The 12,317-nt window shown below is 37.0% G+C and overlaps 1 protein-coding gene across 5 annotated transcripts in view; it reads right to left on the bottom strand.

Moving 5' to 3' along the window:
* Positions 1-12,317, bottom strand: part of KCTD20 (potassium channel tetramerization domain containing 20) — a 91,126-nt gene that overhangs the window by 19,812 nt on the left and 58,997 nt on the right. For 4 of the 5 annotated variants that reach the window (XR_010376878.1, XM_064476443.1, XM_010994479.3 and 1 more), the window contains exon 1: positions 10,780-10,928. The exons of the other annotated variant lie outside the window; for it this stretch is intronic. The gene's annotated coding sequence lies outside the window, so the exon portion shown is untranslated. Of the gene's footprint in view, positions 1-10,779; positions 10,929-12,317 lie in introns of those variants that run through there. 5 annotated transcript variants of the gene reach the window in all.

Raw genomic sequence — 12,317 nt, 5'->3', positions numbered from 1 at the left:
GCAGAAAAGAAAGAAAGGAAGGAAGGAAGGAGAAAGAAAGAAACAATAATTCTGCACTAGGGTAGTATATGTTCATTATTCCTGGTAGAAAATACAAAAAAGATAAAAATCACCCATAATTCGGGGGAGAACATAGCTCAGTAGTAGTGTCCGTGCGTAGCATGCACAAAGTCCTGGGTTCAATCCCCAGTACCTCCATTAAAATAAAAATCTAATTCCCCCCACAAAAAAAAGTTAAAAAAAAAAAACACCAAAAAACACCTGTAATTCTTCTTCCAAACTTTTCTAAGCATAGATAAATATATTATTCCTTTTAGTTTTCTTTTTTACAATTTTGAAATTCTGCTGTAAATACTACTGTACTGTATTCTCAACATACTATGAACTTGGCTATATGTCATTAATCATACTCTTACACCATCTCCAAGGTACACAATATTTTATTGTACGGTTGTACCAAATTTTACTCAATTGATTTCAGTGTTTTTTTAACTTTACATTTAATCTTTAACCCATATGGAATTTATTTTGGCATACAGCACAGTATAGATCTAAAAAGAAGCCATCATCAGAACATAAAGACAACCTACGGAATGGGAGAAAGTATTTGCAAATGATGCAAATGACAAGGACTTAATTTCCAAAATCTATAAACAGCTCATACAACTTAACAACAACAATAAAAAACCCAATCCAAAAAATGGGCAGAAGACCTAAACAAGCAATTCTTCAGTGAAGACACACAAATGGCCAATAGGCACATGAAAAAATGCTCAATATCACTAACTATCAGAGAAATGCAAATTGCAAATCAAAACTACAATGAGGTATCACACCAGTCAGAATGGCCATCATTCAAAAGTCCACAAAGAATAAATGCTGGAGAGGGTGTGGAGAAAAGGGAACCCTCCTACACTACTCGTGGGAATGTAGTTTGGTGCAGCCATTATGGAAGACAGTATAGAGATTGCTCAAAAAGTTAAAAATAGATTTACCATATGATTCAGCAATCCCACTCCTTGGCATATATCAAAAGGGAACTCTTAATTCAAAAAGATACATATACTTCAATGTTCATAGCATAAAGAAGTCATAGTATATTTATACAATGGAATACTACTCAGCCATAAAAAAGAATAAAATAATGCCATTTGCAGTAACATGGATGGACCTGGAGACTGTCATTCTAAGTGAAGTAAGCCAGAAAGAGAAAGAAAAATACCATATATCACTTATATGTGGAATCTTAAAAAAAAAAGACACAAATGAACTTATTTACAAAACAGAGAGACTCAGACATAAAAACTCATGGTTACCAAGGGGGAATAGGGGTGGGAAGGGATAAAATGGGAGTTTGAGGTTTGCAGATACTACTACATGTAAAATAGATAAACAAGTTTATACTGTATAGCACAGACAACTATATTCAGTATCTTGTAATAATCTGTAATGGAAAATAATCTGAAATATATATATATATAACTGAATCACTTTGCTGTACACCTGAAACTGACAATATTGCAAATCAGCTAAACTTCAATTAAAAAGTAAAATAAAAGTAAATACAAATTAAAAAAAATAAAGTCTAGGCGCAGTTTTAACATCCTGGGTTTGTCTGTTTCCATGTGATTAGACACAAGTTAAATTTCCTTAAACAAGAATATGTATATATACAGATGGCAGCTGTGTGCTTCCAATTGCCATCACATCACAGACACAACCCCAGGTTACTCCAATATAGGGGATAAGTTTGATAACTTGGTTAAAGTGGTGACTATAGGTCTCTCACTGTAAAGAGAGACAGAATACCCTGTCTCTCAAGAACTTTTCACCCAGCGGTTTCAGCATCTATTAATGATTCTTGCCTGAATCAATTATTACATTTGCAATCACAAAAATGACTTTCTTATTTTATCATTCCTCCTACATTTATTGTCTAGCATTCTTCTGTGAAGTAGAAATACTTCACTCCCACGTTGTTTTCCTTTTTAAATATCATTATGAACTCGAAGATTTGTTTTAACCTAGTGTATTACAATCCATTACCATCACTTTTTTCAAATTGTCCCAAATGTGGCTAATGGGGTTCCCTTCAACTCTTCATCTGTGTCATTTAAACACAATTCTATTGGCTTTTGAGGCTACTTCCTGTACAAGATTTTTCCAAGCTCACCTTTCACCATCTCTGCCCTAGACCTGGAATCAGCCATTTCTCCCTGGAAACTCTGTTCCTTTAAGTGGACAAAGGCACTTAGGATCTGAGCACTAGGGTTCTTCATAGCTACTGGGGTGTCATTGCTTAGGTCACTTCAGTAGGCAAAGTTGGGGATTTTTTTTTAAACATCCATGAGTTTATGTAGCTATTTTCAACTCAAATTCAACACTATGGTTTTTCTTTTTTCTTTTTTTTTTTAAATGGAGGTACTGGGGATTGAACCCAGGACCTTGTGCATGCCAAGCATGGACTCTACCAATGAGCTATTCCCACCCATCTAGGTATTTTATATTAGTACTGTATCTTTTCCCTCATATTGAAAATCTTCCTCCATAAACTAGTTTAAAATTATAACATCAATAATACTAACAATAAAGAGTTAAAAAGAACTTACAATCTAGTGTTTGAGAATGCAAAACACAAGAGTTATATAATACAGAAAATTGATATTTTAGAATCAGAAGAGACCTTAGTGATTATTTTGTCCTGTGGTTCTCAAATGTAGCTGAAAATCAGAATCACCTAGGGGAACTTGTTAAAAACATATTCTTGGGCCCCATTCCGCAGAGATTCTGATTTAGTAGATCAAGAGTGGGATCCAAGAATGTGAATTTTTAAAAAACTCCTTAGCTGATCCTGTGGACTGGCTATGTTTGGGAACAACTTATCTAGTATATCCTTTCATTTCATGAATGAGAGATTGAATCATAACAATATTCTTTTTTAGAATATTCTACCAGATTATAATCTTAGAGTAGGGAGGCCTTTTTAATCAAGACCAAAATCTCAAAAGCTAAAAAAGAGAAAGGCAAATCTGACTATAAAAAGACTTTCAAATTTTTTATGGCAAAGGATCCTATAAAGAAAAACAAACTTGAAAATTTGTATTTGCAACAGGCTACAAAGATTTATGATGACAATACTCACTGAAGGCTTACTGAAAATGCATGAAACTAACCCAGCAGAAAAATGGGCAAAGGATGGAAAAAAGAGGCAAATACCCAAAAAAGAGCTTGGTGAAACTATACTGATAGGCTACAAAATAGAACTTAAGGCAAAAAACTACATAAGTTGGGCAAAGCATAACATTTGAAGATATACGTTGTCAGAACCACTTCTCTTCCTTATTTCTACTTTGAAAGAAAGCCTTAACAAGAGATGCAAGAGAGAAGAGGGCATTCCAATTCCATGGAAAAGCTGAAATGCCTCTGATTCCACATCCCTCCTCCTTCCTTCTCTATGAATTGCTAAGGCCAGGTTTATAGGCTGGCAGATAAAAGCACAAGGACAGTAGTGACAAGATTGTAATTGCTCGGATATACATTCCTGTCTTCTCCACATGACACTCCTAACTTACTGCTGTTAGTATCTTTTCGTCAATATAACTTATGTCCAAGAACACCACAGAAAAGACATTACAGTGACTTGGATTTAAATTAAGACTTAAGATTTTCCATTCAATTTATCACTGTCTAAAGACCCTTAAACAGTTTCCTTTACAACTTTATCAATCAAATTACCTAATTTAAAAAATTATTAAACAAAAAGAACAATAACTCTTTTACTCACTTAGTTTAAAATATAAAACAAGACAATATTGTTGAATCTATTACTATCCTAAGTTTGATATTTCCATCAAACATTTTAAACTATACTTATAATCTTAATATATTTCTTATTCTAGCACTTGAATTTTCTACCAAGCAAATCTTTAAGTACTCAAAACAAAACTCTAGTAAATCCTAAAGAATTAAACTCATAAATCTGGTATATCTCAAGAAGTTCTTAAATATTGCAACACTCTCAAACAGCAAAGTTTTCTTACATCCTTAAACCAATAATCAAACCAAAACGTAATTACTCAAGAACACAGTTTACATTAGAATTACAAATTAATCAGTTGAGATTCTTCAATATGTCAAATGACCACAAACATCCCATCTTAACTTAAACTTTAGTGATTTAACATATATCGTGCACTACATCCTATTCTAAGTATTTTACAAATGTTACTTAATACTCAGAAAAAACTTCATGAAGTAGGTGGTATTTTACCCCCATTTATAGATGAGGAAACTGAGGAAGAGGTTAAGGAAAGTTCCCACAGTCACATAGTTAATAAACAGTGGAGCCAGGCTTCAAGTACTGAGGCAAAAGAACACACATCGAAAATTCTGCAGACAATCCAAAATCACTGTATCAGAAGATGGTTCAAGGACCATCAATTTGTGTCAAAAGTTTTCACTGATTCTTAGCAAAAATGAGGACAATATAAATAATGCAGCACACACACTATTATCACAGTTCTAAGACATCGGACATTGACTAAGACATCATCAATCTAATAACAGCATTTTAGGAATAAGTAGCACTGTCATATTAAATGTATACGTGATTTTAAGATAAATCCTATTTCAAAAATATTAAAAAGGTGAATTGAAGAATTATGATAGATGTTAGTATAATGCTTTCTTGGTACTTAAATTGTATCTTTACTGCTTTTTTGATGTTAAATGTCTTTTCTTTTATAAAATAATGGTGACAGAAAATGATAGCCAGAATTTTTTTTTAATGTCCTAAAATGCTGGTAACTTTATGATGGGTTCCCAATGCCCCACAATTTTATAATCATAAATTTCCAAAAACAAATCTGGAACCCAATCACCTTCTAGGACTAGAAAAACATTTCTTCTACCAGTTCAGTCCAGTCTACCTAAAAATATCCCAAAATAAGTCTCCTGCTTAGCTCACCGTAGGAGCAATGGACAGCAATCAGACAGCAATTCCTGGGGGAAAATTTTTTTTCTCGTGCTGAGCTGAAGTCTGCCTTCCTTCCCTGCACCCACCATGACTTCCATGCACTGGTTAAGTCCTGTCCCCTGGAATAATTCATCCATCTGAATGGGACAGGTGAAACAGGAAAAAAATCTGTTTGAAGGCATTAGACAACTAGTAAGGTAGCCAAGACTCAAAAGACTGAATCTTCAGAGAAGCTGTGATGGTCAGTTTCATATGTCAACCTGGCGAGGCTACTGTCCTGGTTATCCAACCAAACACTAAGCCAGGTGTTACTGTGAAAGTATTCGGTAGATGTGATTAAAGTCTATAATCATTTTAGTTTAAGGAAGGGAGATTATCCTAGATAATCTGGGTAGAACTGATCCACTCAATTGAAAGGCTTTAAGAGCAGAACTGAAGTTTCTCTGAGGAGGAAGAAATCTGACTGTGGAATGCAGCTTCGACTCCTGCCCAAGAGTCCCAGCCTGCCCTTCCTGCTGGCCTAGTCCAGTCTCCACAATCCTATATGCCAACTCCCTGCAACAAGTATCTTAATGTATGTGTGTGTGTTTACCCACAAGTAGACAGATGATCTACATTATTCTGATGATATGTAAATTCTACACAGAAACATAATCCATAATTAAAACCTTCCCTTAAGGATTTCCTGACCAAATGACTTGACCAGCAAATCCTTCCACACTTTTAAGAAAGAAATTACATCAACCTTATGCAGCCTCTTCCAGAGAAGAGAAAAAGAGGGAATATATCCAAATTACATAAGACCAGCATAACACTGACCCAAAACTTGACATAGTCATTACCAAAAAGGATTACAGGCCACTTTTTCTCATGAGCATAAACTAAAAGTCCTAAACAAATTATTAAAAAAAATCAAATTCAGATACATTGAAAAGGATACTACATTAGGACAAAGATTAGCTTAACATTCTAAAATCAATTAATGTAATTCACTACGTTAAAAGACTAAAAAAATGTTTTAGAATAATTGAAATAGCAAGAAAGAGTACTGCTAAACTAGGTTTAAAAAAGGCAGGCTAAAACAATATAGTCATAGAAAAAAGACTGAAAATATTAATAATTATTCTCCCTTAATTACAGGCTCGTATGTGATCTTTTAAAAAAAATTTTATTGAATATTCCAAAGTCTGTAAAATGAATGTATTATTACTCTTAAAACAAGAAAAAAGGAAAATGTAGCTCTAAAAACAGAACTCTTCAAGAAAATGCTGGATTTTTTTTTAAAGCTTAAAACAGTTTAAGAGAAATTTTTTAAAGTTTAAGAAAATTATATATTACTGCATCTATAACTATATACATATATATTACTAAAGAGATTTTGATATTTTTCCATCTAGATTAAAGGAGAAACATTAGAAATACCAGACAAATTAGGAATTTAGGTTAAATACAAGAAATAGCTTCTCAAGTAGATTATTCAATAGGATGACAGAATAATCCTGGTAGCTTTAAATCCAACACGACTTAATGCAAAGGTATGGTGTGCTTGTTTCTTAGGATACTCAACAGCAAGCATGGTTCCAAGGAACAGGTGGAAGGTAGGCTAGGTAAGCAGGCACAGGATGAAGGATGCCGTATGAGTCCCAGTGCACAAGGCATTCAACAGTAAAGGCAACGGAACATTCAGATTACCTGGCATATAATTCTCTAAACAGACTGTTATTAGGTAAATTAAATTGTGTTCCCTCAAAATTCACATGAAGTCTGTTAACCTAAATCCTCAGAATGTGACTAAAAACAGGGCCTTTAAAGAGGTGATTAAGATTAGGGCCCCCTAATCCAATACAGCTGGTGTCCTTTTAAGTAGAGGAGACCAGGACACAGGCAGGGAGGGAAGACCCACCATGTCAAGACACAGGTAGAAGGCAGCCAACTACAAGAAAGGAGAGAGGCCTCAGAAACCAACCCTGACAAAACCTTGAACTTGGACTTCCAGCCTCCAGAATTGGAAATTTTCTGTTGTTTGAGTCACACAGTTTGTGATACTTTTTTATGGCAGTCCTAGCAAACTAATACACAGATACAACTGCAAAAATTAAATTTCACCCTGTCCCACCAAAAAGAGATTTATGGCAAACATGTGTAAGGATTTTTATAATTTTAAGGTATAGACTGATCTTTATATAAATGTTAAATTGTTAACTGTTTTATTCTAAGGAAGGTGAACTTTCTTTAATAATCTTAACCCAAATGTGTCACAGATCTTTCCACTATATTCCAGTGTTTTTCAAAACCTTAGTAAGGCCCTTCCTGTGTTATAGTAAGAACAGAGATAAAGTTTACTTTATATCTACACTTATCATAAAAGCCTTAATATTTCAACACTGGAAAGGACAATCTGAATCTAAAGAAAACAGTACCTTAAATGAAAATATTTTAAAAAACAATTAACCACCAGCATCTCCTGAGAACTTATAATGGTCAGGAACAGTTCTAAAAATTGTTACATGAATTAACTCAATCCTAATAACCCTCTAAAGTAGAGATACCATTACCATCTCTATTTCAGAGACACAGAAACTGATGAATATCTGAGCTAGTAAATGAAGGAGCTGGGATTCAAACCCAGGAAAAACTGGCTCCAAAGCTCACATTCTTAACCACCACCGAATGACGTATAATGAGGCACTATTAAGCATAAATCCTAATGGCTTTGGAGTCAGTTTAAGTTTGAACACTTGCTCTGCCACTTACTAGGTGTATGACTTTGGGCAAGCTTATGCTCTTTGTGTCTTAGATTCCTTGGCTATAAAATGGAAACAATAAATGACACAATAGATGTAAAAACATTTAGCAGTGTCTGATGCATAACAATGTCTACTAATTAAGTCCTTACTATTTCTAATTCAACTTTCATGAATATACAAGAACAATCCAAGAATGTCTAATTTGGGGACTCTAAGCAAAAAACAGCAAAAGGTCCTCTTCTTTCACCCGTCCTTCTTCCTACTATTCTGGAAATGCCTATACTGTTCAGTAATCTCATTTCCCATAAGAAAGTATATTGAGTCAGATTAGTAGGTAGATCAGTCTTACATTCTGTCTCCCACAGATATACCTAATAACTTTGGTAAGGACAGTAGTACAGTTATGTGACAACTTCAAAAGATTCTGGACATTGCTCAAACATCTAATATTTAATAAAAATTCACCAATATTCTTATCTTAACCTTTACTGAATTTTTTTAAAAAGCTGAGTTCATAACATCTCTTGGGATTACAAGATAACTATTTGCTCTTTCATGTTCTTTTATTACTTATTTCAAGCTTCAGAGTTTCCTACTTTAGTATTCCCACTCTTTTTTATGTGGTTAGATCACATTCTCCTTCAGTCTTCATTTTTTCCAGATAATACTGCTTTTGTACTCATGTGAAAGTCTCCCCATTTTCTTCATCTACTTACAACTGAATTTCTCTAAACCTCTTCCATTTTTGAAGCATTTTTCTTGAGATGATTTTAATGGGAAAAACACTGGGCTAGGAGCCAGGAGTCCTTACTCTGTTCTCTGATTCCTGATCTGAAAGATGAGAGGACTGCACTAGATAAATTTGTAATAGGTTCCCTTATACCTCTAAGCCTCCTATTTCCATGACTCTGGGTCTTCCAACTAGAAATCATTCAATATTCCAATAATTTCCCTAAACTTTTTACTCCAAGTTAGCCAAGGAGGGGCAGGCATGTTCAGATTCAGGAGCAGAAGATAACACTGTAATTAGGAAGCCCAGGGCTACAGAATGAAAGATGTGACATTTTGTGAATCAACAGAAAAAGATTAATAAGAAAGAAATGAGACATTAAAAAAAAGAAAAAGAAACCAAAGACAGAAAAAGGTCAGAAATACACAACCCATCTCTAACCTCATCCCTACACATCTGCTTAAAGATACACTAAGAAACAGAAAAAGCTTTTGGCAGCAGAGGTTATCCAGCCCTCGAGGGAGTAACCCAGCTCTGTGCCATCTGTGCATTGTTGTTGCTAAAATGGCCTACTACAGTGCTCTGCACACAACAGGCATTACTGGGATACCTGATGACTGAATTAATGTTGAGATGGACTGAGAGCCCTCCTAAATGCTACTGGTACTGCTACATACCAGTAAATCTGAGAGCTCAAGGCTATGGGAATTACATGGCATTGGCTGCCCTGGTTGTAAGGAGGAGACTGAATTAGTTGGGGGTGGAGGGGGGAAGATTTGGCCTAACTGTATTGCTTACATGCTGATGATGCTGCAAGCAGCTCCCAGAAGGTAAAAAGGACATATTGATAGGCATGGACTATCTTTAAGGCAGTATCAGAGTATATATGAAAGTATTTCCTACTCTGGTGTCAGAGTCCAAGAAAAACACTGTCTTTCCTAAAATTTCCTTCCAGGGATGTCAGACCTTCTTGGCTTATGATTGGCTGGGGAAGCAGAAGAGAGTAAATCAACAATGGGATAAGAAAGGCAGTTCTAAAAATTCTCAGGCCAGCCCTATGGTGGTTTTTCTCAAAATGTGGTTCCTGCATCAACAATGACAGACCAAGGGAGAGGATGCTTGCTTAAAATGCAGTCAGGGACCCACCGTTGATCTCTGGAATCAAATTTATGGGAGTGGTACTGGCATTTTTAATTTTATTTATTTTTTAATTGAAATACAGTCAATTACAATGTGTCTATCTCTATCTCTTAAAAAAAAAAAAAAGGTACTGGCATTTTTAAGGAGCAAACTTACATGTTTGAGAACTACTCTCCCAGAATTTTTTGGGGGGGTAAGGGTGAGGAGGAGTTGAGGGTGAAGATCTTTGACTTAATTCATCACATTCAACTGCCGTAACTACAACGCTTTGTTTTGGAGACCATTAAAAAAACCAAAATTTCTCAGGTAACAGCTGCAGCTTGTTTAACAGCTACCAGGGGGCACAATTAAAGGGCCTGGAAAATGCATTTTCATAAACAGTTCCTTACAACCTTATCCTGTTAGTTTGTTCACTGGTTTCTTGTTTAAAAATAAACCAGTTCAATCCAGGAATTTTCAAAAAGAATCACCAACTCCAAAATAGAAGTTTTTTTTTTTTTTTTTTTAAATAGTGCAGAACTAGTTTTGTAAATCTTAAGAAACTGTCTTGGTATAAAAAGTAAGGTTTTATTTAAAAGAAAATTACCGGTTCAGGCTCCCCCAGCTCTTCTGCAGTCAGAGGCACTGATGAAAGCTACTAATTTGTGGGTGGCAGAGAAGCAAGATTTTGAAGCAGGGGTACAAAGAGCGAGCAAAATGCACTGTCTGCTCCAGACAGAGGTTGGGAGGAAGTCGGACCAACTACCTAATTTTTAATGAATTCAATTAATTGCCAGAAAAAAACGCGCCTGCAAAGGTTTTATCAATAAGCACGCCATCATCTCACTTCTGTTGGGATAAAAACACCAAAGGCCTGCAGAAAACAGTCAAGTTTATACTTGAGCTGTCCCCACGACTGTGTTGACCATTTCCACATAAGGCGATCTCCCTTCTTCCTCGGATTATCAGGCTTTATCTTCGGCACGAAAACGGGCGCCGGGAATCTAGCTGCCAACGTTTTCCCTCGGGATGACTGTAGCACCGCGGCCTTTCAACTGGAGGTCCGACCCGACGGGCGGCCGCCCGAGCGGCGTCTTGAGGAGACCCGCCCCCTGCCCCTGGATACAAAGGCACCTTTTGGGGCCAGTCCCGCTGCCACACTCGCCCTGTGGGTCTCCGCGTCGCACTCGTCCCGCGCCGCCACTTACCTAACGCTCCCGGCCCGGCTCTCGCGCTCGGAGCCCGAATCTGCCCGGGAAGCGCACGCACACCGCACCGCGAGCAGCAGCTACGGGGACTGGCGGTGCCTGAGCGGCGCGCACCCCCCGGCCCCGGCCCGCGCGGCCACACGTCTGAGTCATCCGGCGCTTCATAATAAGAGTCCTCCTCGGCGCGCGGGGCACGCTGGGAAGGCCGGGCTCGGGCCCGCCCCCTGGGCCGCACGCTGCGGGGTGTCCCCTTTCCTTCCTGTCACGCCCCACGGTCCGAAGGAGGACAGTTCCACGCCTGCGCAGCCAGGATATATCGATTTCTGAGCTGCGGGTACCCTCTTTCAATTATTAAAAGTATAAGACAGAAAAGTTAGTAGTTATCTGAATTGTGAAATAAGCTCGCGCAGCCCTGGGACAGCTAATACTTTAAGAAAATTGTGGAGCCCTGATCTTTCCATACATTTGGGGGAAGAAGGTCTTAAGAATAATGGACCTTAAACACGTTTTGCTTGGCAGCCCCTATCCTGGATGTGCATTCTGACCGAAAGGGGTGGGGGTGGGGGAATAAAACACACATTTTTCTTAAATCATGAGTTTAGTGAAACTACATACTATATAGCAAGGTTGAATTGCTAATTTTTAATTAACTGGAAGAAAATTGCTATTTCTGATGTTCCTGCAAGACAAGTCTTGAAACAAATTCTTCCTTTCTGGAAAGGTTTTTCTCTGCAGATTTCTAAAATACAAAAACCTGGCCCCAAGGCTGGAGAATTAGGCTAACTACTGTGTCTTTTAATTAGTAGTTAAGACTAAAAGGCTCTGTTTTTGTCTAAAATTTCATATAATGAATAGCATATCAGACCTGGTACTTTTTTTTGGGTAGACATCAGGGAGGAGTATGAGATATGTATAGTCACAGAAAGCACAGATATATGCTTTTTATCATTTTATTTCTAATTTAATGCATCTCCAAAACCTGAATCTCTCAGCTATTTGTATCTGCAGCTGAAACCTGCATGATGAAACCTAGTGTCAAACTGGCCCACCTGGAATTTTCAGTTGTCATAATAGCCAATGCAAAAGGCAATGCATTTCATTTGATTGTGTTAAGTCTCCTTAAGTATAACATCTATACCAGTCAATATTACAAAGCAGTTTTCTCAATATTTTACATGATTCCAGCTTCTCAACAGCTGTGTGTGAAAGGAAAATCAAAATGGAGTGGGTACTGATAAGAGAGCTCTCTAAAATGGTGCCAGGAGGCCCTTAAGAAGTGTTTAGACGCCTGCTCAGTCTGGATAGAACCTGACCTTTTGACCTGGTGAAGTCATTCAGAACATCTGCCAGAAACTCTTGATTGTCTCTACTTATTAGACCCTTACCCTAAAACAAACTCATCATTCCTTAAGGACAAATATTTGTGACTCATGTCAAAGTCAATCACAGTTCTTGGCAGGCAACTTTTTCACAACCTCATGGCTTTTTGTCTTTATAAGACCCTTACTCTTTTTCTTCCCAGGAACACTCCTTCGGGG

Source organism: Camelus dromedarius, chromosome 19 (assembly GCF_036321535.1).
Source record: "Camelus dromedarius isolate mCamDro1 chromosome 19, mCamDro1.pat, whole genome shotgun sequence".
NCBI lineage: Eukaryota > Metazoa > Chordata > Mammalia > Artiodactyla > Camelidae > Camelus > Camelus dromedarius.
This window is presented reverse-complemented; position numbering and strand designations above follow the sequence as displayed.